At 41.3% G+C, this 26,844-nt stretch overlaps 1 protein-coding gene across 15 annotated transcripts in view; it reads right to left on the bottom strand.

Moving 5' to 3' along the window:
- Positions 1-26,844, bottom strand: part of BBX (BBX high mobility group box domain containing) — a 153,462-nt gene that overhangs the window by 93,593 nt on the left and 33,025 nt on the right. Inside the window, exon 1 of one of the 15 annotated variants that reach the window (XM_069022179.1) lies at positions 25,780-26,103. The exons of 13 other annotated variants lie outside the window; for them this stretch is intronic. The gene's annotated coding sequence lies outside the window, so the exon portion shown is untranslated. Of the gene's footprint in view, positions 1-6,883; positions 6,899-25,779; positions 26,104-26,844 lie in introns of those variants that run through there. One more of the 15 variants, XM_069022201.1, reaches the window with a different exon arrangement.

Genomic DNA, 26,844 nt, shown 5'->3' with positions numbered 1-26,844 from the left:
CTCGAGGCACAGGGGGTTTTTATGCTGCAGATTTCTTTCCTCACTACATAACTCAGTGCTTTTCCTACGTCACCAAAGTCAGCAGAGATTTCACTTCAAACAGCCTCAGCTGCCTCCAGAGCAATGCCAAGCTTGGGGCTATACACAGTCCCGTTTGCTCCACAGAGGCCACTCACAGTGCACTGCCAGCCTTCTCTCCAAGGGCTTCAAGCTAGGGCTTCTGCACACCTTCCCATCTGCAAGACTCACACCTACCACAGGGCAGCCTGAAATCATCAGGAGAGAAGCAGCTGCATAGTAAGTAAGCAAAAAATCCACAAAAAACTCCAAAACAAAAAAAGGCCCTAAAGACTAACTCCTTCCAGTTATTATTCAGATGTTTGCTTCGAGATTGATAAAAGAATGTCTGTGGAGAGGGGGGATGTGACAGAAGATATATTGGACAGCACACCTTGGAGATCACCTTTTTTGTAATGAAAGCTGCCATCAGTTATCGCTATGCAAGTAACAGCACACCAAGTATACTCAAACCTGCAAATACTCAGGACAACTCCAGGCATAACTCCAGAGGATGTTTCCTGAAGTCCCAAGATCTTGTTAGGTCCTTGTGTTACAGAGCATTGTAGATTTGAATTTATTGTGTTCAACTTCAGAGACATCTTTAGAAAGCAGTGTGATGCATGGGAAAACATCTCCTTATTAAAAGAGCCGTGCTTTTAAGTAATCAGTTTTTTTTTTTTTTCTGAGACATTCATTAAAAGACAACAGTATCCTCCCAGACAAGATTATAAACAAGCTGAGTGCAGTAACCATCACATACAAAAACCCAGCCCCAGAAAGCCATCTCTCTGGAGAGGAGAAGGAATCAAACCAAACAAAACCCCCAGGTTACTTTTTTTCCCCTCCTTGCCTTGTTTTGCTAAGGAAGCCCTAAAGTCTCTACTATGATACCAGAGAAACCATATACAAATCCACAAGCTTCAACTCAAAGCTAATTTAAATGAGTGTGCATGAGAGGTAGGAATACAGACCATTACTGAACTACTAACACTATTGTACTCAAAGGGTTTTCTTATTCAACCTTAGATGATTTGAGACTGTGCCTTCCCTGCTTCACGGAAAAGCACCTCTCACAATGCAGATAATGACCTACAATACCTATACCAGCTTATGGAAATGAAATCTTAATGAAGGAGAAAGATCCAGAAAGAGCGAAAACAAACTGACAGCTTATATAATGCTTGAACACCTCTACTGAACCACTCTATGGCTTTATTCTGGAGCAGCTCTTCACCACAGAAAGTCCCCAGCAAAGCCAAAGATAAATAAAATAGATAAGTTAGGATAAATAAAATAAATACATTCAGGTTTGTAATTTCATATTCTGTAGACTCTAAAATTTAATTGAGCATCCTGTACACCTTATTATCACTTTGAATGGGTGTTTAGTGAAGAAAAACTGACTTTGCTGGTTTTTTTACTCCTATCTGAAAAAAGTTCTAATGCAGTTCTTATTGCTTTGCACAGTAAAAGCATACTGAAATGCAGAGTGTTTTAAAATGGTCTCAGTGGAGAAAGTAGAAAATAAGTAATTTGCCAGAAGTCATACTTTTTACTCTGTTGTATTATACACACAGTGAAATTACTAAACTGAAACAGTTGGGATACAGTTTAACACATACAACTTTTGCATTCTGTACCCCTATCAAACTTGTTTATTTTACCGTATACACATATTTACAAGAACCAGGAAAGGGGAATTGTACCCTTGGGGAGAGAGGGAGAGAGGGAGAGAGGGAGAGAGGGAGAGAGGGAGAGAGGGAGAGAGGGAGAGAGGGAGAGAGGGAGAGAGGGAGAGAGGGAGAGAGGGAGAGAGGGAGAGAGGGAGAGAGGGAGAGAGGGAGAGAGGGAGACTCTTCTTATGAATTGCTTTATGACATTAAATCCTAACAAGATGCATCTCAGAAGACCATTTATGCTGCTACAACTCAGTGTTAAGATGCACTATATGCAAGCTGCATATCAGATTAGAAAGCAGTTACATCACTCAGTGAGTGTTTGGTATTTGACATTTTGCTTTCTCCGGATTACCTGTGTCACATAACTTTTCACAGGCCATTACAGAAATTCACATCAGCAAACAGAACTTAAAATTGCCAACATTATAGGCTATGGAAGTTACCTTACATATACAACAAGTGCTTATTTACGCAGGAACTCACAACAGTAAATTAAAATTAACTCAGATGCTTTCAGTTCGTATTTCAGGCAGACTTGTTTACTCTCAGATAGCTTAGGCTTGTTCCTCAACACCACAAAGCTCAGAGGATGCCAGGGGAATAAAGCTGTACCAAATGTTGGAATTTACATCTGTGACATGTGACTGTCAGTGTGTCACAAAAACCAGGCTGATTTCTGACGAAAGAAGCAACAAAGCTGAAGCCTCATAAGACAAATCATTTAGAGAGTTCACTACTTTGATTTAGGCTAAACGGATTTATGAGCTTAGAAACAGGACTAAGTTACTGTAATTTCAGCAGCCGAGCTGTGTAGCTGACTATACACGTGCACTTCTGGCCTACAGCAAAATCCAGGTCAAGCACATTTTTGCCTTATGAAACTCAAATGATAGGATATTTGAATGGAGAAAATTCAAAGAAAGGGGATTTATGGAGTCTACTCCCTTTACCTCACCATTGGGACTAGAGTACTCCCAGCAGAAGCTGCAGATACCCAATCAACAAAACATCCTTATCCACTGATCTGCTGCAAGGTCCATCCCACGGGAGCACCAGACTGGTGCTCACACCACAACACCCACCAGGTCTCCACATTCTGGAGAGCACTGACCATAAAGAATTCTCCACATGTGAAAACTCTGCATGGTGTGTCCCACCACATGTCTGGCCACGTACCTAACACAACAGCCGGCTCTTAATGCATCTCTCATGATGACACAAAGGGGGACAGAGCAGCACCTGCTAAGTGACTGCAGTAGGCTGCCCACTGCCATAGAAACAGAAAGCTCTCCAACTACAGCTGAAGTCTGAGATACAGGGTTGCAGATCAGTGACACGTTACACAACCCATTTGTTCATGACTGAACACACTGTTAAAAAGGCTCAGACACATCATCAGATGGTGGCCAGATACTGGTGAACCAATTCATCCTAACTCAACAAAGTTGTTGCCCAGAGTCAAAAGCAAACAAGGATTATCTGGAGTTCTGTGTGTGCCCTGCACACCTCAATTTATGTTTAGAGGAGAATAGCACAATACTGGATTGGCTGAGAATTAATTTAAGACAATATTAATGTACTGAGTTGGAGGAAAATGGGGAAGCAGGCATCTTCCTGAACAGTGAGACAGTATTAGATGCCATAACTAACCACCACACTCTTGTTACCTATTTTAAGTCACAGCTCACAACCCCAGCAAGGCCACTTTCTCCAGCTGACTACACTGATTCACCATATCTAGAGGATCTGACCCAACTTATCTATGAACTCCTTGTACCCCCTGAGCTCTAAAACCATTACCTCTGGCTTGACAGGAGTAAAATCTACCCACCTTCTTCCCCACATCAGGAATCTTGGATGAATGGCAAATGCTGCTAAACCCCGTGCTAATTAGAGAGAAGAAATATTTCATGATTTTGGGGTATCCATCGATCTCTAAAAAAGAGATTACTCTTGGTGAAGACATTACAGTCTGCAAACGCTGCAAGCCAGAGATGCCTGCTCAAGGCTGGAGACAAGGGCTCAGGAGCCCCCCAGGACCCAAGCAGCCACTCTCTCTAAGGGGAACAGAAACACCATGGAGACACAAGTTACTGTGAACAGAATGGCCACTTCCAAGGCTCACCAGAATGCTCCTCACCTGTTTGCTTAGCACAGAAGCAAGGACCAAGTCTGCTTCGAAATAGATCAAGTTTGAGAAGTGCCATCAAGCACGTGGGAACTGCAAGCGGACCTGCAGGTGTATCCCTACAACTCACAACAGCCAGTGTCACAGCAGAGGCTTAGGTTCATTTACGGGCTCACTAAGAGCCACTGGTGCATCAAGCCTAATCCCCCAGTAAAAAGCTCTTTTCAGGAGAGAGTTGTACAATAGCAAACCTTTCTATATTTCACATATGGTCTTCTCCAAATACTCAAGCAACAAAATCCTTGACCTAAGCATCTCACAGCTTAAAAGAGTATCTGACAAAGAAACCAACTTCCAATTGGAAAAGGCTCTCAAGTAAGCCAGAGATCTGAGAACTATCCTGACTCAGCACAGCATATCTTATGATACTGGGTATAGCTCAGAATTATACAAAACAGAAAATGCAGTTCCCCCCAAACTCTAAGTGGCTTATCCACATAGACTGTCTGAAACTCAGAGAGTATACAAGTGTGGAAAGTGAAATGCTCTTCACCATCACCCTCTTCCACCCCAGTGGATCCCAAGTCTTGCCTGGTACCTCCTAAGATAATTTAAATCTAAGAGGATGAGGGAAAAAAACCCCAAACAAACAAACAAAAAAAGGAAAGTAACAAAAGCACGGCAGCACATCTGAACACCCACTGACTTGCTCATGGATCTACCAGAATTAGGACAGGTTGTTGCTACCTGCTTTACACTACATCAAAGAAAGAGGGAGAGAGGACTGAGAAGAAAGTGGGTTTATTCTCAGTTTCAAAAGCAATTTTCCTCCCTTTTTCTCCACAGTTTCTCCCTTTGGGAAGAACACAATCAGAAGTAGAAATGCTGCTCAGATATCTAATTGATAACGAATTTCTAAAGGAAAAACGTGAGTTTAATAGATTAATTCTCTTATGCAACAGAATTTCTCTTTAAGACAAAGCTTGTCAGAAGGCACAGTAACTCCTAATATTGTCTATATAAGCAGAAGTTACTTTAACTGGAGGGTTGATATGGTTGGACAAGTTTACAAACACAGCTGTGAAAAGGAAGTTGAAAAAACACTCCCTATATGTTGAAAAAATATTTCCCTATATGTTTGCCTGGGCTCTTTCAGAGTTTTCTAACTCCTGGGCCCAGCCTCTCTGCCCTGCCAAACTTTCCCAAGCCAGCATATGGAGCTGCTCCCAGAGATGCAGGACTCTTGTGGTTGACACTGCACAAGTCTGCCTGTACACTGGGCACAGCAGAGCCATGGAATCGAGCCATTCCCTTAGGTGTTGGACTTAATGATCCTTATGGCTCCCTTCTAGCTCAGAACACTCTGATTCTGCAATTCTTATACATACTGCTATTGTTGGGCAAGAAGGTCTGACAGAGAACAGCAAGAGCTCCCAGTTACCCACACAGAAACACATTAACTATAAAACCAGTAGCAAAGAAGTGACTGAGACCAGAAAGATGCCTGGGCACAGACACCTGATGAATGGGAGGACAGGTCCTGAAGGTGGGTCAGTCCAATTCCAAAATACCTAGTATGTTCATCTTAGTGTCCTCTCCAGTCTTGGTACTGTACCTGGTATTTATTCAGTACCACATATACAATATATTACTTCTGGATGATAAGCTTCTGGGAACTATAAATAAATATCTGTCAAGGAGAATAAGGAAAATTTTAATTCCCTTTATTCTCAAAGTGTTTCCAAAAAGGTATCCATTGGAAGCAGCTATAGATTATCAGCATAATCTGTGGTCCAACATCTTTATAGATCGCTCTGTGGGGAAGTAGACTTTCATACCTCCAAACCATATTCTATGTTCCAGTCAGGTACACAGACATGGAAAGTTAGATGGTACCATTATTCCATTAGCATGTGGCAAATTCTTGAAATCCACTGGTTTCTGCTTTCATTCACAGGAAAAGATGACAAAGTTCACAGCTGAGGAGGGATGTTTTAAAACTAAGTCTCATGCATGGAAATTAAACCAACAAAGTTAAAAAAACATCCTTGCCCACCATTCTTAAAAAGAAAGACTCCTCCGTAAGCAACACTGGATATCTGTTTTTTTTGTGTTGAGCTGCTAGTTTTTTTTCAAAAAGGTTGGAATTGACCCTGTGCTAGAATGAGGTTCAGTTGCCCACTGTATCACTATGACATTCAGAGTTTAGGATGAAGCTGTTATACAGCTTACAAGTCATATACATTATTGCACCTGGATCCATTTGTAATAAAATTATCTAAGCAGCTGTAACTGCCTTCCTTGCCTGCTGCGGAAGGACCAGCACTTATCAAAGAACAACGTGAAAACTCCTGGCCACCCGCTATAGTGAAGTGTTGGGCAAGAAAAACCCCCTGGCCAGAGTTTGACAGAACCATGAAGATAGAAAAACATTGGAAAGACCTCAGATTTTACTTCTATAAGCTCAGCACCCAGAGGGGAAATTCTCAAGCCTCCTATTTAATATACAAGATGGAAAATGTATATAGTAAATAACTTCATATATATGTTATCTTTTATATATATACCCAAACATATAATCTGAACAAACAAGAGACTACAAAAAAAGGAAACGCAAGCTTTCTGTGAAATCTTTTATACTGCTACTTCATACTTCACAAGACACATTTTCTTGTTAAATTTTCCAGTCTTCTTATTAGCTATTAAAAAAAAAAAAAAAAAAAAATATAAATAAATCAATACACTGGTGTCTCAAATTCTGCAAACAGTAGTAATGAGAAGCATTTCAACTCCAGCATGGATGCACATATACCCTTTTATTATTTTGAACCATTTCAAAGTCTCACCTGGATTTATTTAACTACATACATTAAGAAGATTGTTCCAAATTAAAAATTCTGCACTGTCAATCTGCTATTTACTACTGAAAAATGAAGAAGGTGTCTGTACACAAAATTGCATTAGGAGTCAATATCCTCTCCCTCAACAGGCACTCCAAAGAAGCAGTGATGCAAACCTGGCATTTCCTGACTCAGCAGACAGGCTCCCTGTCAGCGCCCTCTTTAACGACAGAAGGAGTCCTGTTAGTTCCCAGTCCTGCTCCCAGGGCCGAGCCAGCAGAACAACAAGCGGATAAACAGATCGCAGCCTCAGCTCTGCGTCACCAAAGCTGCCCGCCAGGTTTTGTCTGCAAGACCAGTTTCTGTGCATGTGACCCATTTCCCTTTCTCCCACACTCAGTCCAACAGGATAGCAGAGCAGCCAGACAAGGCAGAATCAGGCCTAAAATTAACTTTATCAAGCACAGTAAAACCGTAGGAAGAACCCAATTAACTCTGCTCCCCCAGCTGAATTGTGCAGGACAAACAATGCACATTCCTATCATTCTTCCAGCTTTTGCATTCAGCAGATTTGTCACAGAAACCCTATAACCAGCCTGCAGACAAACCTGTCTTGTTTTTTTTTTTTAAACCTGATTTTTACCAGGAATTCCTGAATATCTCTTCCACCTCCCACCAATGTGCTTCTGTAGTTACTCCACACACCAGCCACGTTCAAGCCACGTTTCTAGTTTTGCAGAAGCATTTTGGTGGAATGGACAGACAGGTGTCCAAAACCACTGCAGCATTCCTATGTCTGGAACTATAACCACAGCATTTAATAGCCAAAAGTAACTGTGATTCCAGGTGGTTAGTGCCTGGGAGTACAATATATCTTTCGAGGTCTGCTATGTTCAGCTCAATAGGATCCTTATCTTGATCCGATTTTCTTTTAATGCCAAAAATAAATTGGAAATGAATACACTCTCATAACAGAAAGAAAGAAATAAAATTATAAAATCTTCTCCATTGCTTTGTTTTAAAGTCATCTGACAGATTTTAGTATTAAAAAACTACAGCTCTTTTACAAGACACTGGAAAACAGTACAGTGAAGAGAAAAACGATGGCTATTAAGTCTTCTTAATCCTACAGAACACTATTAAATATTGAATGATGATGCATGAGGGGAAGAAGAAACAAACAAAAAAAAGCTAAAATCTCTCTCAATAAAATATTGAGGAAAAAAGCAAACAACATGCAAAACACCAAACCAGAAAACCTCTACCCCAAAAACCATAGTGCAGCAAAATACTCAACACTAAAATAGTTTTTCCTAAATTGCACCTGTCAGTTTCTAAAATCAACTGGAGTGGCTGCATCTCTTTTCACACCTTGTGATTAACCAGATTATAAAGGCAATCTAAATAATGGGCACCAGATATTAAAAATATCTATGTACATGCACCGTCAATTTAGCATTAAGAAATTATTTTACCCCCATATATGCTGTTCCAGTATCAGTCAAGAGCTTTGCAGTCTCTTCTTTACTGGTGTACAAAAAATAAATAAAATCTCAGAACTGTTTTTCTAACAGTTATCTTCAACTTTTATTGGATTGACTCCCAACAGAAGTCCTAAAGTAGAAAAAAAAAAAAGTGGAAAACTTACACCTTAGGCAGTTTGAGAATCTGGGAAAGCACAGAAATATGTACAAATAAATGGCAGAAAAAATATTTTTCTAGTTAGTACAGACAAGACTTGTTTTTCAGGAGGTCTACATTTACCCACATTGTTGTGTGCATTTTAGAAGACTGCATGCATGCCCTCTATCAGGCTTTTCATTAAAGCTATTCCACACTGAGAGCAGTGAGATTAACTCATATACAGAAAGGTTACAATCAAGGTAAGTAACAGGAAAAGAAACAATCCTTTTCCAAATGTATCTGGTGCATTTGTATCCATATACATTTTCAGTTTATCAGCTCTGACAGAGTCAGTGGTCTTACTGAAAAACATCACCTGAGTGAGATTTCTCTTTCAAACTAATTGGAAGGAACGTAGGGACTCCCACAGTGAGGCTGCCTTCTTCACAACTCCTTCTCCAGTCTGATTTTGTTTCAAAATGGCAGGCACTGCACTTAAATTCAGGAAATTAAAGATATACTAGGTATGACTGCAAGTCCACAAAGATGTATTTAAAACTAGACTTAGAAGAAATTTAAAACAAAGCTGGGGAGGGGGCAGGTTTAAGGTAAAAATAATCCTAGTTGGTTTTGTTGTTTCATCTCAGGAATACAGCATTAGAACTATACTGTGGTACCAAGTTTTACAAACAGATTACATAAACTTGCTATAAATATGTAGATTTGTGATACTTTGTGATCTTTGATAATTTTGATTAGAGTGTGCCTTCATTTTCATTCCTATCCTTCCTCTTCAGGTTCATGGAAATTATGCAGAAGATGCAAAAGCTCAACTTTCAAGGCAGCCCTCATATAAATTTGGGTGCAGTAACAAGGAAGTGTGGTGGGATGGGAGCATCATCCTACTGTGGATCAGGTAGCAGTTTGCTGGCAAGAAGACAAAGAAGACAGGCAGCCTATATGCTTATGCAGGGCTTTTCCCAAAAGCTTTTCCCATTTAGATTTATGAAAACAGATCTGTCTGGATGCTGGTTAGTGACAATGTCCACCCTTTTGCAAAGACAGCTGTATGAGGAAAATCTTCTTACACAGGTATCCTTAAGAAGTATGCCTATCAACAGGCACCATGTCACAGTCATTCCCAAATTCTGGATCTTAATTAGGGAAGTTTGTTATGTCTAGTGCTGCACATCATATTGACTTTTCCTGTAAAAACTGAGAAGACAATGCAAGACTGAACAGAGGACTGAAGGCATTGAAAGGGCTCTACTCTATTATCTATCTAGTTGGCAACCCAGGACATACATCCTATTCCAGCTTTCTGAAAAACAGGGAGCAACACCTATGAACTATGCTGTGAAGAGTCAAATTAATGCAGTAGTAAGGAGCATTAGGCATCAGCCAGGGATTATTATTCCCCAGTGCCAGGTAACGTATTTGTTTCTCTACAGCAGAAACCAGCTTCAAATTCACTGCACGAGCAGCTGTTTATGATGTAAAAAATTCATTGCTTAGGTACTCAAAATTAGTTGCACTGTAACAGTGAGTGGCCAGTTACAAACCACTTGAAAACAAATCAAACTTACAAGAGATGAAAAAAATCCACTTTTTTTTTAGGAAGTGTTGATGTCTTAGGTGCCTACTTGCTTTGTGCAACCACTCAGAGGTACAAGTATTTATATTAATATGTGGTAACTGAAAGCATCTATGTAAATACTTTCTCCCTGCCTCATAAAAGGCATTTACAGATACCACAGAGCTGTTTTTTAAACAGTATTATTAACTGGAATGCTGACAGAAAACACAGCATTGTTTTGCCCTCCATCAACATCACACACGGACCAACTCAACCACTATCATCCATCAGCCCTGCACTTATTCCTCAGCATGAGTTTCAACACCGTGAGCATCCCCAGCGTACTAAAGAAAACAGGGTAATCATGAATGCCTTGGGAGATTGATGCAGTATCTGGCCATGACCTTCACAGTGATTTCAGTAATTACTGCTTTTTTATTAAGATCTTCAGAAAAGTTGCTTTCACTCTGAAATAAGAGTCAAGCTACTTAGGATGGCATGCTGTTTCCTAAAACCTGTCCTTCAGTACCTGTGAGCATGTAAAGAAGGACTGGGGTACCTGGGATGTCTTCAAGGGCTGGCAAACATGCCAGCGGAGCCCCAGAAGAAGCCCATCGTTCTGGAGCGGTACCTGGACAGTAGGCAGACCACCAGGATGGGCAGTTGATAGCCTAGGGGAAGGGAAGTGAATGCCACCCTTCACAGCAGTGCATTTACACCCTGCCTTCCCCCTTCCTGTTGTCACCAGCTCGCGAGCGTTAATATTTGGGCTCCATTTCAAATACACAAGTCATCCCTGAAGTCAACAGAAAGGAGCTCTGGTGGAGAAGTTATGCCTACCTGTAAATATTCTCAAGATCAAGACTTAAGAGCTGTGGCCTTTGAGCTTCCTCTTGCAGCAGCACTGCTGCAGACCTTGTGAAACTTTGGTGAGATGGGTTGTACACACAAGTCCCTTGTCATACAAGCTGACATTTTTGTTTTTAGAATCTGACTTTCAGCAAAAGGTGCAAGCCAAAAAGAGTAAGTATTAGTAGTACTAGTAGCATAAAAAGGATAAAGACCATGGGATGAAAAACAGATTAATTTTGTCTTGAAAAAAAATAATCAGGAAAGGAAACTTTTTTTTCTGTCACAGCCTCTAATTAAGGGCAGAAAGTAAGGGAAAACTGGCTATAAAAATCCTGATTTGACAGAGGCTGCTCCAGAGGAGCACAGCACACTCTTAAATATCGTATCTTGGTGTGCAGCCAGAAGATATGCAGAAGCCAAAACATAGCATGCTAGGAGTTGCCTAAAGGCAACTCTAACAGGGACAAGTTTCAAAGTGGTTCCAAAAATCCATCAGGAGAAACTACCCTTGCTCTATGGGATCAATCCCAGGCAGAAAACCACACAGCTAGGCAAGTTGTTATCACTGCAGCTCAAACAGAAACTGATTAATTTTTCTTTAGAGGTACATATATGAAATGCTCACTGAAGAACATGAGCCGGCACGTTAACACCAGGCAGGGCCATGAAGGTTCTTCAGTGACTTTTGTAGTGACGAATGGTGTTTCTGTCTTAAATGATGTGGTAATACCCAAATCCTTTTCCTAAAACACACTCTGAAGTTACAGTGTGTTCTGAGCACATTGCATGGCAATGTGCTTGTATCATCTCATAATTAACTAATTAATATACAATCACTTTCAGACTTAAATATAGTTAACCATTAACCTGTATTTGTAGACTGTATTTGCTGAACAGCATGGTACTTTCCTTCATTCCCCAGTGCTATGTAATCATGGAGTTACAGACCTTATCAGAATGCTGAAACAGTTTTTGTGGGGGTGGGAAGAAAAGCTGCAAATATCTTGTTATTAGTTGAACTTTTTAAAATAATGACAATTTTTTTATAAAGTTTTATCAAGAAATGAAATAACTGAATGTGGGACTGCTCAATCACTCCAAACCCCAGTTTCAGTCCTTGTGCCTACACCAGCATAGGAAAACGTGGCATAAAGACAGCTCTTCAAGTCTGGATTTCCTTATTATGCCTGATCTGTGTATGTACATGTCTAATAGACAAAGTAAGAGCATACTTTGAGTCTCCAACTTCATATAAATGTAATTTAGATGGTTTTTACATAATAACGAATGTATTGTTACCACATTTTTAAAGCAATTGCAGTAATATTCAGGTGTTGTGAAAAAATAATACAACAATCCAATGTAAAGAATAACTATTCAGTATTTTTTTACCCATTCTAGCAGTATAGATAGCCAACAGCAGAACATCAAGGATGACTGGAAAACCACTGTATACACAAAATTATGCATATTCAATTGTTGGCTGTTTGGGGGGGGTTGGTTTTGTGGTGCTAGTTTTCTTTAGTTTTGGGTTAGTTTTAAAAAAAAAATTGTAATTAATAGCACCTAACAGGTTTGTGCAATCACATCTATGGATCTTGCTCGGTAGTCTATCACAAACTGAGGTGCTACAGATCTCTATAAAATTAAAGCAAGTGCTTGATGCAGAAATATACCACAAGATAAACAGAGATAACCCGAAAATTACCTGGATGTAATGGCTATTATAAAAAAATAAATATCTAGCACTGTATTAGAAGTCTGGTTTGATGCTTCTTTACAACTGAGAGGGAAAAACAGTAACACTTCAGAAATCCAGAATAAGTTTCAACTAGTTACCATCAGCATCCCACTTTCACACAGGATCTGCCCATCTCAGGCTGTAAAAGCTCTGCCACAGATAGTCCATCTCTCTGGAGACTTGATCTACAACTTTCAGCTGCTCTAGAAGGGCTTGGCTAGTCTGAGGTGTTACTTTTAGGTCTCTAGTACCACCTCATGCAGTTTCTGCCACAACTCAGTTAGAGAACCAAGCCCTATTAAATAAACAAAGATTCTTTAGCCTCTCCTTAATTGACATGCAAAAAATGATGTCATCTTATCCAGCATGATGCATTGGCACAACCCATTAATAGATTGTTTAGTGGCAAATTACCTGGAAATACAATGCTGGAAAGGAGACAGACTGAGATTACGACTGACTTCAGAAGATTCCCAATAAACCAGTGAAATTAGCACTAAGATGAGGTATTAGTACTAACAACTGCATTTCAGCAGTCTTCTCCTACAGGTTTCCTGTTCTGAGAGTCAGGAAGGGTACAGAAGATAGCAGGAGTTCAGTCACCAAGGCTGGGGGGATCCCTGTGCACTGTTGGTTGGGTGGCCTGTGCAGTTGGAACACAATGCTCTGGAACAGGCTTTTACGCCAAATCCAATTCCCAGCAGTACAAAAAGCATTCTTCTCAAAGCAGCTTTGGGAGGATGAGGAAATCTAATCCTAGAGGGAACCCCGGTGCCCATGTACAATAGAAATCCCACCCACAGCAAAACAATTTTCTGGATGCACATCAAAGAATATACCCTCTCCAGAGTGAACACTAAATACACCCGAATCACAACTGTGTCAATATTGGCACTAGGAAATGAAACCTGACTTCTAAAACTGATGCTGGGAAAGACTCCAGGTAACAGAAACTTCATGAGAGCACTAGTGCAATGTTCCCTGTGCTTCAGATGATGGTAATACAGGTATAAAAGTATAAACCTTTCCAAAATACAATATTAGGGGATGAAAATATCCTGGGGTTTTGCAGGACAAATTAGAAGTTTTAGGAGCTCTTGTTTTAAGACACATTCAGTTTACAGTTATGTAATTCAATGCATAAATGAAAAAGACAAACTTTGTGCAAACAGTCCTCAACAGGATTTCAAGTTCCCAATTAAATCTTGCTCCATAATCAAATGCTTGTATTTGAAGCGAAAACTGTTAGGAGTGGGTAAGAAATATCTGAAGCTTTCCTTCTTAATCCTAAATGCAGTGACTGGCTTAAGTAAAATTGCCATACGACCTTGTCTCAAACTGAATTCTCTTCATTCACAAGTTCCTCAGACTCTGAGAGAGTTTGTTTTGAGTTTCGGTTTTCTTTTTTCCTTCCTTAAATAAACACAATGCAGTGTTCATTATCTGTCTCTGCCTGACCATTCTCAGTACTCCATTCCTGGGATCCTTCTACAACAGACATGACATTTTGAAGTATACCTGTTAACCATTCTGAACACTGACTATGCTAAGGGCTGGCACAAAGAAATTTTAAAGGAGACTGGCTATTCCATCACCAGATCACAGTCAGTGAACAGGGCAGGCGGGCAGGCAAGCACACTGAGCAGTCTGCAGGGAGACAAGGGTGCCTCACTCAGCCTTTTCCCTGCTGCTTGACTCAGCTCAGCCACTTCAGAGAGGAAGCTGAACATAAAATATGCCACCATCCCTTGTGCTCCCAACTGCTGCAGCAGCTCAGTTAATTCCTGAAATGCCAGATGTGCTCGGAACTGATAACCTGTACATCCCAGCATGTCACTTGGGGCCCAGGAGAACAAGAAGAAGGACAAGGCAGAGGCTGGGGGAGATAGGACCCGCACACACGCACACACATGAATGCCTCTCCCTTTACACAGCTCTAAATAAAATTAAGCCACTCATGTCATTTCCACTGCCAGCTTAGCTCAAGCATGGTAAATTTCCAATTCAGCTCATTCACCTCACTTTGATCCATGCTACACATGCTGCATTCTATTCATATCTACAACATTCACTGACAGCAGCAGAAAAAGCATAAATCCAACAATAAAACACTTTTCAGAGCGAGAATCTAATGGAAACTACAGATTTAGGGGGTTTTTTCTTTAATTTTTCTTTACATTTTATTAGCCTGATATCAACATGGTGGAGCACAATTTTATTTTCCCTTGCAGCACATAAGAGATCAACACACAGAACACACCCAAACCAAGTAAGTTTAAGTTTTAGACGGTCATTAGGTTTACTCCTGGCCTTGCCCCTGAATCTTTCTTGACCTTTCAATTAAACCAAGCAAAGCATCTCCTTAGAACCACAGCTTTTAAGTAAAAAGATAAAAACATGGAAATCTCACAAAGCAAGTTAAAACAGAACACTTAGTGTAACAAAATAATGACACAGCAACAAGACAGATGGAAAGTATTTAAGAAAATACCAAAAACCAGTTTCTTTTTTTAGTATTTCTCCTCATCAGTTCTGTCAGTTTATTTACAAATGATTAGCCTAAATTACAGGTTATGCAGTTTCCCTTTAGACCATTACAAGATTGCTGTATCATGGCTTTTAAACAATCTGAAAAAAGGGTCTTGGGGCAGAAAACAAGGCAGGGAGGAAGGGAAGGATGCCTGTGCACATGCATCAAGGTATGCGTATTTGGAATGCAAGAGACAAGGGATGTTTGCATACATTCATACAAAGAACTGCATTACATACATATCCTACACACATTAATAGAAAGTAACTGAAAATCTCATACAACAGCTGCTTTTGCATCATTGTGACACATCCAAAGAACTAACCCCGATATGCCACTGGGTAAACATAACCCTCAAAAGAGATACAGTTTGCGTCAAGAAAATTCTAGGCCTGGTTTGCAAAGACTCAATCCAGAATTGCATTTTTGGAAGCTAATTCAGAAGAGGTTTTGGACTTACCAACAGGTCTTATGTCTTTAAGAGAGAAAAGGGGGAATTTTAGCTGAAGAAAACTTCCTAACATGACACTCTTACCATGTATTAAGTTTAAAACCAAGACTACTACTACTATGCTTACCACAAACACTGAAGCACTCGGACTTCAAAGCTTTAAAGAGTAATAAAAAAGCCTTTACAGATCAAGCCACAGTTCAGGGCCAAGTCTCACTGCTATAGGATTCTTGGCTTACAAAAGCAATTTTGAATTTAAAAAAAAATCAGCCATGGACACTGTTGTTTTAGCCAGCACATACCCTGCACCAGGAACTGGTCACATTTAATGGCAACTAATGATTCATTATTACGTCTCAGAAATAAAAACGGATGTGAGGAAACACATGGAGCAACATCAAAACTACTTCATCACCTAATTACCTTGATAAAGGGACTACACACTTAGAACAGACATTGGCAGATACATGTTTATGAAACTAAAGCATTGTTTGCACTCTCTAAATGACAGGAAGATTGTTTAATCCTGAGCATCGTAAGGTGAGTGGACCCTCTACATACACAATGATATTTGTAGCCAGTTTGTGGGAATTCTGTCTAGGCCTTAACTTCAGTAGAGTCTGTTTATGTATTTCCTGGCCTAACAGGATTTGTCTTGCCCATCTACAAGATGAAAAGAAGAAGCAAAGATAGCATTATGTTGCTGCTGGTTTGGATGGAGTTTTCCGTGAGTTTTCTTTCATGAAAGCTTGCAAAGTAACAGCCAGAGCCTCTCACAAACCCAGGTGTCACTAGCAGTCTAGTCAGCAAGCAGTACTTGTAAAATTAGCTTATTCACATGTTCACTGCCTCAGTGAATCCAGCCTGACCTTACGGAGGTTAGGACCTTTGTTTTGAAAATGCAAACTTATAAAAAACATCCCAAATTAGTGATCCATAGAGTTTTATTACCCTGAACTACTTCAAATCAAACTAAAAACCACGTTAACGTTTCCATCAGTTGGAAGATACATAACCCGTTTATTTAGGTGCACCTCTGTCAGAAAGGACCCAGAACAGCCCCTCCTTCCTGCATCAGCTCTCCAGACTTTTTTTCAGCTCTGAGTTTATCCACCGGCAGGCTAAAGGAGTCATCTAGTGGCCACAAACAATTCCTGCAGTCTCACCAGCTTCTGTAGCCCGGCTGCCAGGGCAAGACAAGGTTTTTTACCCCTTAAAGCACACTCAGCACTGACAAGGGTCCACTGCAGGTCCAGTATCTGAACCGTGACATGGTCCTTGCAACCTCGTTCATAATGTTCCCTGTTCATGTTCCTTAGCGTGCCTTAGATGTTAGTTTCCCAGCCCATGTCAAGGCCAAAATCAAGTCCTCTCCTTAAACATGCCTGGGAGTAGACACGGCTGTGCTGTTTCTAACCCTTATGCAGCTGCCTCTGTTCCTCTTCAGGGGTGGGCAAACCATTTCTGAGTAATGTCACTACCCCTGGAAAGCATCAGTTCAAGTGACATGGATTAAACTGCTAAGCAGCAGCATGGCAAGCCAAGGGATCCTCCTTGGCCCACATCCCTCCTTGGCCCACATCCCTCCTCTACCACAGACCCGCTGAGTAGGCTTGGACAAGGGGTATTTAGGTAAGGTCTCTCAGTCATGGAAGAACCATCTGCCTAACAACATGCAAAAGACAGAACCACAATATATTAAGCAGGAATCTGAAGTATGAGTTAAAAGAACACTTTGATAAACAGTATTAACATCTATAAAAATCTTACCAAGCTTCATAAATATTTGTAATGCACTATCAATTCTCTGTACAACCCCTCCAGCCAGGTAAGCTCCAGAAATTTAAGCAATACAATTTTATATGAAAGCATCAAATATTCATTCTTCAAATGAATGGCCATTTCAACTATGTAAGAAAGTGAAAAACTGGTACTGATTTTTCCTATCAACACCTTAGTTTTAAAACAAACTCAGATCCATTTTTTTTACTCTGTGTTAATTTGTGTTACCTGTTGAGTGACTGAACTGCAGGCACGTGAACACACCTTAGGCAAGATTGTCCAAAGTGTTTCTTTTTGTTTCTGGAAATCACTTTGCTGCCACACTAATGCCAGACTCTGGAAGAACATGTTGCTATTCTTCCTTCCCAGCATAGAGACTGCTATTTGCATATTTTTTTAGATGTTTGCACTGTTGATCAGAGGTGAATCTAATACAGTCAGTGTCAGGTGTGTTAATCATCACACACACAAAACTTCCACACCATTTTATAATATGCCTCCTTACACCCCACCATGCAGTTTAACTTATAACTTAATCTCAGCAGCAGAAGCTTCCCCACCCCATCCCCAAAACAAGGAACTATAGGTTCTCCAAACCTTTCAAGGAAGCCAAAAGACTTCTTAAATTCATGCTTAACCTCCCTGTGATTCAGAGATTCTACCTGCCTCAATCACCTCAGTCACAAAGGTGTCACCTAGCTTTTTCCATCAATCCTATACATCAGTTGGGTAAAGCGAGTGAAAAATGCTATAAAATGCCAATTATCACTCTGGTATGGTTAAGGAGGTCCAATGTATTTAAAGCTGCAGTTGAAGGTGGAAAACAGTGGTACCACAACTATACCAAGACATGAAAGAAAGAAAGAAAAATGATCCTTGCAAGCCGTAATGTCAGCATTAAGTACAGAGAAGATTCCTTCAAAATTGTGAGGGCACAAGCAGCAGCTAAGTGATGTTTAAAGCTAGTATTCAGCTCAGCCACCCTCTGAACCCAGCAGACAACACCTCCACCTTCCTTCACAGGTCTAACTAATTAAGTGTTGGTCAGATTTGCCCTATGTGGAGGACCTGCACAAAGACTGACTTTAAATCACATGTATTTCTCCAAGATGAGGGACACCTCACCCTTTTAGGTCAGTAAATCACCAAGAGCTGTTTCTTGCTACTCCCTGCACAGCGGTCCAGTCACAGAGGTGTCTGCAAGTGAGAAAACAGTTCTGCAGTGCTTAAGAGGTTTGTACAGGCACTCCCCAGATCTATTTCTCTAGTTCTTAAACAGGCCTAATTTGTATTGTCAATAAAAATAGTATTTTGCAGCCTTAACTGGCCAGAATCATATGAAAGGCAAGGCCACTCTTAAGATTTTATTTAACATTGACTTCATTTAAATCTTTATTTAGGCACAAATTTAACTCACGCTAATTTTATTTTTTTAATCTATGTATTTTAAAAATAAGATACTCTGGTAACAGCAATGAAAGAGCGGGTTCACTACTGGCCTAAAATAGTATGCCAAAAAATGTCACTGATGACATGAGTAGCACACAGTAGCAGAGGTCTACTCACGTCTACTGTGTTAGGCCAGGCCACACTGCGCTGTCTCACACCATGTCTTCAGAGAACTGCAAGAGTGAATGAGCATCAGGAATGGCCACCAAAGCTCATTTTGTCCTGTTACTACAGCAAAGATGCACAGTTTTCCTATTCCATACATATTCATATGTACACATATATGTAAGTATCTATACATACTTTTCTGCAGGTACATGCAAGATAAAAGTGAACACCACACAGTAGGCCTGGTGCCGTGCAGAAAAAAAAAATTAGTGGCAGACTTAAAACCACAAGAAATTGCAAAATATCACAGCCACTCTAAACCCCTCTCTCTGCGCATTGAAATTGAAATGGGAAGCTCCTTCTGAACTTTCTACTGTCTCTTAATATGCAGATCAGCCAAAGCATGGTACTTTGTACAAAGCATGTACTTTGTTAGTGCTGCAAATACCTAGGTTGGCATACTCCCATTTGATAAATGGTTTATGATATTGACCAGGCTTCTATCACCTCAAAAGAGAGCCATAATATGCCTTTTTTTAGAGGTCTTACCACAGACTACCTGGGAACTTTGGTTAGCTGGGTAGCTGCCTGCCCCCTTGCTCCCCACCAGGTTTGACAAAGGGAGCATATTATGCTCCTTAACCATCTTCAAGAGATGGCACAATGTTCAAGAATTAATTATTTCTAGGTATAAATCAAGGAGGTTGACCATCTTGAAAAAAACACATTACTGACTGAAGCCTAAGCATCTCCACCGCCTCTATTTGCACCTTAATTACTCAGCAGAAATGTGCTAAAGAGTTATCAGTCAACTGAAGATGCCTTTCTCTAAGGACCTGCAGGACAAGCTGAAATACCTCTTAGAACTGCCAATAGCAAAGGATTTATCTGCTTTTATGTGCATTTGTCAACTCATACTGCAGAAGATTTAGAACAAGCAACAGTGTAAAACTGATGATAATATTTAGAATATATTTGCTTCTTATGAAAGCTCACCCCGAAAGTACCTATTTTTCCTCTGCCTAACCACCACCTCAACACATCAATTTGGATCCCTTGTCTCACTAGAGGTCCACCAGAAAGCAGATGTCAGCACCTGCAGCAAACATTTTGAGGTGCAAATTCAGAATTCACAGAGCAGGGACTCAAGTCAGACATTCGGTGAAAGCCCTGCATCTGATTCAGAAAAGCTCTACCAGAGTCTTATTCCTGGTAATTTATTCAATTATTTATTAAATAAACCATGAGAACTGCTGCAGATGGGAAGGCCTCAGTTGTGTTGTTAGAATATACCACAGGTTTTTTCAAATGGGGCCTGGCTAGCTGCCTGCCTTTTCGGAGCCTTGAAGGGAGAAGGAAATACCTGAAATCTAGTAACTCTTTACTGCTCCTGACTAGCAAGAACCTGCTTCTTGAGTGAGTTCCACCAAAATTCTGCTTACTGAGATTTTGTCAATGCACAATAGCCCCATGTGGAACTTGCCTGCCTCTTTACCCAAAGAGCTTCCAGGTGTTTACACACCTGATTGCTACTTCCAAGTTACTCCAGATATTAACAAGCCTCAAGGGGCAGCATCAGTTACAAAAAGAAAGTAATTTAGTCAAGTACAGAACACTTACAGCTACATTACTACAATTTTAAATTTAAAAACAACCCCATACATTCTTGTAGATAGCTGAGAACAGGAAAACTCAAATTATTTTGATTTCTAAAGACAGTTTAACTTTTTAATTAGTTTGGGAAAAAAGTATTTTGTTTGAACATCTGCATAAAGATAACCCTTTAATTTGAAAGTATTTTAACCTCCTGAAAAAAAGCATTTTACTGTATAGTACTGAACTAACAGATAAAAAGGGAGGAATACACTTTGAGTAGCTTTCCCCTACAGCACGATCCTGCTCATCTTCAGCTGAAATGCACAGGTTTTTCTGGCAGCACCTTCTGTGGCTGCTTTTGAAAAAAAGAAGTACCCTGTTAAGTATTACAAAAGCCATGCCCTTCCATACTCAAGTTCTACATCTGAAGAATCTCAGATGCTGCCAGGGTTTCAGCTCAGGCTAGCTGGCCATCAGGGAAGACGGTCCCAAAGCAGCACATGACCCCAGCTCCCTGCAAAGTCCCTCCGCTGCTGTGACCGTGCTTCCCAGCAAGGTTCTTCCAGCATTATCCCACACAGAAGTCCAAGGAGAATGGTCCAAGCTGCTGCTGTTACACCACATCCATGAGGAGGGAGGACATAGCACTGTTAGAAGGTGCTGCAGCAGGGGCAGCAACCCTGTGTCCTCACCAGCAGAAGCTGTGTACTTCCAGAGCCATGGTCATGGCCCAGCTGCATCAATTCTCGAAGGATTATCAGGTCCCTCATACTGTGCCATAACTTGGCTACCAAAGAAAGCATTATTTTTGTGGTTTGCTCTTAATAAGTACCTTCTCCATTTACAGCAAAAGAGAGAATTTTATTTTTCCCTCTAAAAGAAAGATACAATCAAACCAAGTTGCCGAATTTTATCATTTTTTGTCATGTTTGTGTTTCTAGGTAGTTGCTTCAGTTCTTTTGGCTTTATAAAAGCTGTGCAAGCTTGACAGGGACATTCAAGTAAGTTTTCTTTCTCATCCTGAAACTATCATTCCTCTTGTCACTCTCCCACAAATACGATTTTTGTTTTGCATAAAGTTTTCATTAAACAGTATAATTTTGTAGCTTAAGGTACTCTAAAATATTACTCAAAAATCTGAAGACTGAATATTGCCACATTTTTCTGCGGTTTTCAGTTTACTTTCACAGGGCAAGGGAAGGAGTAGAGATGACATTTTCAACTCTAAACTCTAACATCTGAGCAATTTCCAAGTAAAGTAAACCCTGATCCTTTTATCCCTTGTCAATATCCACCAGCATGGATTTCTGTACTTCCATGAAGTCTCAGAGAATGTAACAAGGCCCCAAACAAAATGCACAGGTCTACATTAGCAAATCTCAGAACAGGAACTTTACCTTGGGATGTAACATTCAACCTCCCTATCCAAAACACAGCCCCAGTGAATGCATGCTGAATACCTGCTGTTGGTTTTGCCAGCACCTGACACATGAAAAAAGCTTGAAAACTGCCAATAACTTCCTGAACTCCACAAATCACACACAAGCAACTAAAATCGCCCTGCTAGTTAAAACAAACAAACAAACAAAATTTAGAATATTGGCCAGAGAAAAGTACTCTTCTTACAGGCCACTGGAAGAGAAGCTATTATCTCTTTTTCAGGTAGTCCACCACTAGTGAAAATCTCAAGAGTAACTGATGAAATTAACACTTTACAGCACCAACTCAAGACTTAAAAACTGAACTGGCACCTTGAATCTGGAGTAAACTGGCATTCTGCACAGTGATAGAGCTATCTTGCTAAAATCACCTATCAACACACTCACTGAAAGCCCCATGCAATTTTTAAGAACAGCCTGCCAAGTAGCATGTTGTGCTGGGTCCTGTGGAAGCAAGCTATGCAAGGAAAGGGGATCTACTTCAGAAAGTTTCACAGGAGAAAGATATAAGCAGCATTATAATTAAGGCATGTTATCTTCAGCATCAGTAACTAACTGATGCTATCTGCTCTGGAAACTATCTAGACTGCAAAACCATGTATAAAAGATACATAGAAGTCCCTAGCAGAAGAAATAGACAGCAATGCTCTGTTTCTGGAGGTACATCCTCCTCCTCTTGCACTTTACTTAGCCTGCCCTCAAGGCTCTAGCTTGACAAGCAGTAAGTATAGGTCAGCTCTGAAACCAAAAGGAGTCCTGTCCCACTTTGACTAAGCACTCCTGGACCCCTTTTTAGAGCTGTTCAGTTCATTAAGTCTGATTCACAACACATTAGATGATCTACCCAGTCGTGGTCAGTTCTATCTTTAGGCAGAAAGAGTTAAGCTAATAATAATGATTTAGCTATGATCATTCTTCCAGTCCTGTTCATTTATACAGCAAAAACACTAGTGTGGCCCTATGAGGTAAGATGCAAGTGTCTGAGGCTTGGACTGTTTCTTCTAGTAACAGTGCTGCCATTTAAATATGGTGATTCACTATTACTTCTGTCAATTAAGTTTTATTCCACTTCTTTGTCAGGGAGCTGTCATTCAAATAATGTCTGTATCTCCTATCTACGATGAAGATGGGGCAACATTACCCATGTTGAAGGTGAAAAAAATACTCTGGGACCCATACCCTTCATTCTTCTCTTCATGCCTACAAATAAAGAGCACTTACTCGTACCCTTATGATCTCATCAATGAAGAAGTATCCAGCTTTCGGACATAACTTCTCATCCCCTTTTGGTGGACTCCAAAATACACTAACAAATTTCTACAAGTTAAGAGAAAACCAGGTTGCCAAAATATGACAAGAAGCAGCAAATGCTTTGACTCCAGCTGTCAGTGAAGCAGGAAAATCAGTTATAAGAACCAAACGTTGAGCCACTGGTAGGAACCCTTTATTGATACAGGTTGGATTTTTTACAGCAGCCTCCTATCAATTATAACTGAAATGTTGAAAATAGGTACAAACGGAATAAAACAGCACAGAAGTCCAATAGCTGTTGGGCTTAAATGCTTCACGTTATGCCCAGGTACTTAGTGCTACAGAGTTTCTTTACTGGCAGAATGCAAGCGACAAGGCAGTAACTTTGGCAAATAAGGGTTGATACTTGGGCCCACATAGGAAATACATTTGCATCTACAGCATAAGCACATTTACCACACATTCCTTGTGAAGACACTAGCATGCAGAATTATCTTTACATTATACACGCTGAAGCAAACAGGCTTGTGTTGTCTTTTTAACACACTGATAAAATGCGCACAGCACATAAAATGTATTTAGCTACTGCTTTATCCCTCAGAATAATGACCTAACACAGGGTTAATTTCTTGAGCAAAAGTCTATACCAAGAAGTAGATTTAGCAGCAATAAATTTAGAGATTGCACAGAGGCAAAACCACGCAGTGTAGTATACCCAGCACACGAAAATAAATACAAAAGATGCAAGGCCACACATGACTGGAAGTTCTATTACTTCCTATACAATGCTCCTCCACCAATACTCAAATGGAAGCCACAGACTGGGCTATAAAAGTGGTTTGTTGTTTTTATTTTGGCCTTACACCTTTACTTCAAAGCTGTTCAATGGCAAGCAGTAAGTGTGAGCCAAGCATACAACATCCTTATGACTTCTGCTTACCCTTAAACTTACAAGAAACACAGAAGCGTAAAATCACAGAACGGTTGGGTTGGAAGGGATCTTGAAGATCATCTGGCTCCAACCCCCCTGCCCCAGGCAGAGACATCAACTAGACTATGTTCCTCAGAGCCCCATCCCACCTGCTCTTGAACACCTCCAGGGATGGAGGGTCTACAACATCTCAGGGCAACCTGTTCCAGTGCCTCAACACCCTCACAGAGAAGCATTTCTTCCTAATACCTAATCTAAACCTACCCTTCTTCACCTTAAGGCCATGCTCCCTTGTTCTATCACTACATGCCCTTGTGAAAAGTCCGTCTCCAGCCTTCTTGAGGGCCCCCTTAAAGTACAAGAAGGCTGCTGGAAAGAAGCAAAGCTAACTTCCACCAAGGAAAAATGGGAAGTCAGCCATAACCAAAAATATTACCAGAAATCAACCCCCAATTTCTAATTTACTGTACCTCTCTCATCTTTCACCAAAATGCATCAAACTTTAAAATAAGTGTTTCCAGAACTTCTTTCAGCAAAGCTACTGGAGAACTTCACTGGAAGAACTACTACAAGGCTCTACGTCTTTCATTTTATAGAACTATCAATACATTAAACTTGTCAGCAGAGAAAACAGCGACTCACTACACACTCTTGTGTGGATCAAGAGCACAAGCAATTCTGGTTAGGCCTCAGATGATCCTGATCAAGATCTTTGATTTGTTTCTACTGTCCCCTGTTACCTGGGCAGTAGCTCAGACCTGCAGCAGTGCCCTGTAGCTGCAGTGGCAGCTTCCAACACCAGGCTGGCCCACCACAGCAGCCGTGTTTGAGTGGCTTCCCATGAAGAGTCCCCTGCAAAATCACTCAGGCCATCATGGGAAGAGCAAACAAAGCTGTCCCATTAATCTGACTGTTAACAGGTAGTAATAAAAAGACACCAAAAGCAGAATATGACAACACAAAGTATTTGTATAACCTACCACCAGTTACGAATTAGCAATTTCAGAACTCCATTAGAGGGAATACAGAGAATGGTGCTCATCTGTTTAAAAAGCTGAAAATTGATCAATGAACCTGTGATATTTACATTCTTCACTCCATAAAGAAAAATAACTAATAAAACCCAATGCAACAATGTAAGAAGGCACCTTCCCATAGAAGTTGCCCATTTGTTTCAACTGAGATTATTCCACTGTTTTCTCTCAACCAACCTGGCTTCCTTTTTGAGGGATGCTTGGTATAAAGAGTACTTTTTTCCTTTTTTCTTTTCATGTCTATAATTTTATTTCCATGTTTTAACATCACATCACTCCCTCAAATACATCACACTGATGTAGATCCACAACTACTAAACCACTGTAAAGTCTCTTCTCTTGCATTACTCAATCCATCTAGAAGTTCTGAAACAACAAGAGTGGATTTTTAAAGCTGTTTAGAGTAAACGTTACCTTTATCATCTGTCCTTTATGGCTGTATTTGTGTCATACCTATTTATACTTTTCAATGAAGAAAACCCCAAAATTTACAAGCTATAACCTTTCATTGACTACAGATCTTTGCTACAGCAAAATACATCATTTCCTGAGTACACTCCATTACCGTATTAGTAGGAGCAAAACCATCTAATCAGAGATCGTAACAACATAATTGCTCCTTCCTTGTTATTGAGCCTGGGCAGGTTGTGACTCTTGGTTCCTCCTCCAACAGCTGCCTGGACCCACGCGAGGTAAAAGCGGCACTCACCTCCTCTGCCTTCCCGGTCACAGAGCTGGCACACGGGTGTTTTCGGCGCAGCACTCTGCCATCCTGCCTACAGCCCTGGTGCGCTGCAACGCAACACGACCACCGTGATACCGCTTCTCCAGCCCGGCTTTCGCCTTACACAGAGAGACAAACAGAGCCCGCAGCCACACGCAGAAATTAACTCCGGACCGATGAAAATAACTTTCGGGGGAGGAGTAACAGCGCTGTTCCGAGGGAAACGAAAAGCAGGAAGCTGATCTCAGCAGCGCGGGGAGCACGGACGGGGCGGAGCAGAGGCACGGAGCGAGGAAAAGTGGAGCAAGACTCGCTGCTTAAAGCCTGGCTTTGGCAGTATGACCAACCAGCCCCGCATTACTGAAATACCAGCGCCGGGGCTGACACGGACGCCAGCACCCCCTGGCCCGGGGGCAGAGGCCCGCGGCAGCCCCGCGCAGCGGCACTCGCCGCACAGGTACCGGCCCTGCGCAAGCGGCCCCCACACGCCGCCCGCCCCGCTGCCGCCAAGCCTCCGGCCCCACAGCGGCCCTTGGTGCTTCCCTGCTCGCCCCGGATGCTTCCCTGCTCGCCCCGGCCCGGGGTGAGGGCTGCCGGGGCGCCGAGCCCCCTGTCACGCGTGAGCTGGTTTGAAAGGGCACGTCCTGCAGGACGGACTCAACGCTCCTGCCCTGCCACTGCGGGGAACTCCTCCGGCGTGCTTAAAAGCAACAGATGATGGGACCTTCTAAAAGACTGAACTGCCGTGTCTAGTGCGAAATTAAATTCTTCCGATGAAGTTTAAAAGAAAAGGGAGGGGGGGCGGATTCTTTAGGAAAACAGCTTCAAGAACTCAGAGGCTTTTCATGCTAAAATTCAAACTGACTCCAAGGAGGGCTTAACCTCGACGACAGCATCTCCCACTCTGTAAGAACCTTCTCTACCTCCACAGGGCTGCCCTTCCCACGAGAAGGCAGGCCAGGGAAGCTCGCTCCGTGCAGGAGCTGGCTCCCCCAGGAAGGCTGCTTCTGCTTCTGCAGAGAGGGACACGCTGCAGTCCTGGCCGCTGCA

The sequence above is a fragment of the Aphelocoma coerulescens genome, chromosome 1 (genome assembly GCF_041296385.1).
Source record: "Aphelocoma coerulescens isolate FSJ_1873_10779 chromosome 1, UR_Acoe_1.0, whole genome shotgun sequence".
NCBI lineage: Eukaryota > Metazoa > Chordata > Aves > Passeriformes > Corvidae > Aphelocoma > Aphelocoma coerulescens.
The sequence above is the reverse complement of the archived record's forward strand: the minus strand, read 5'-3'. Positions and strand labels throughout refer to the sequence as shown.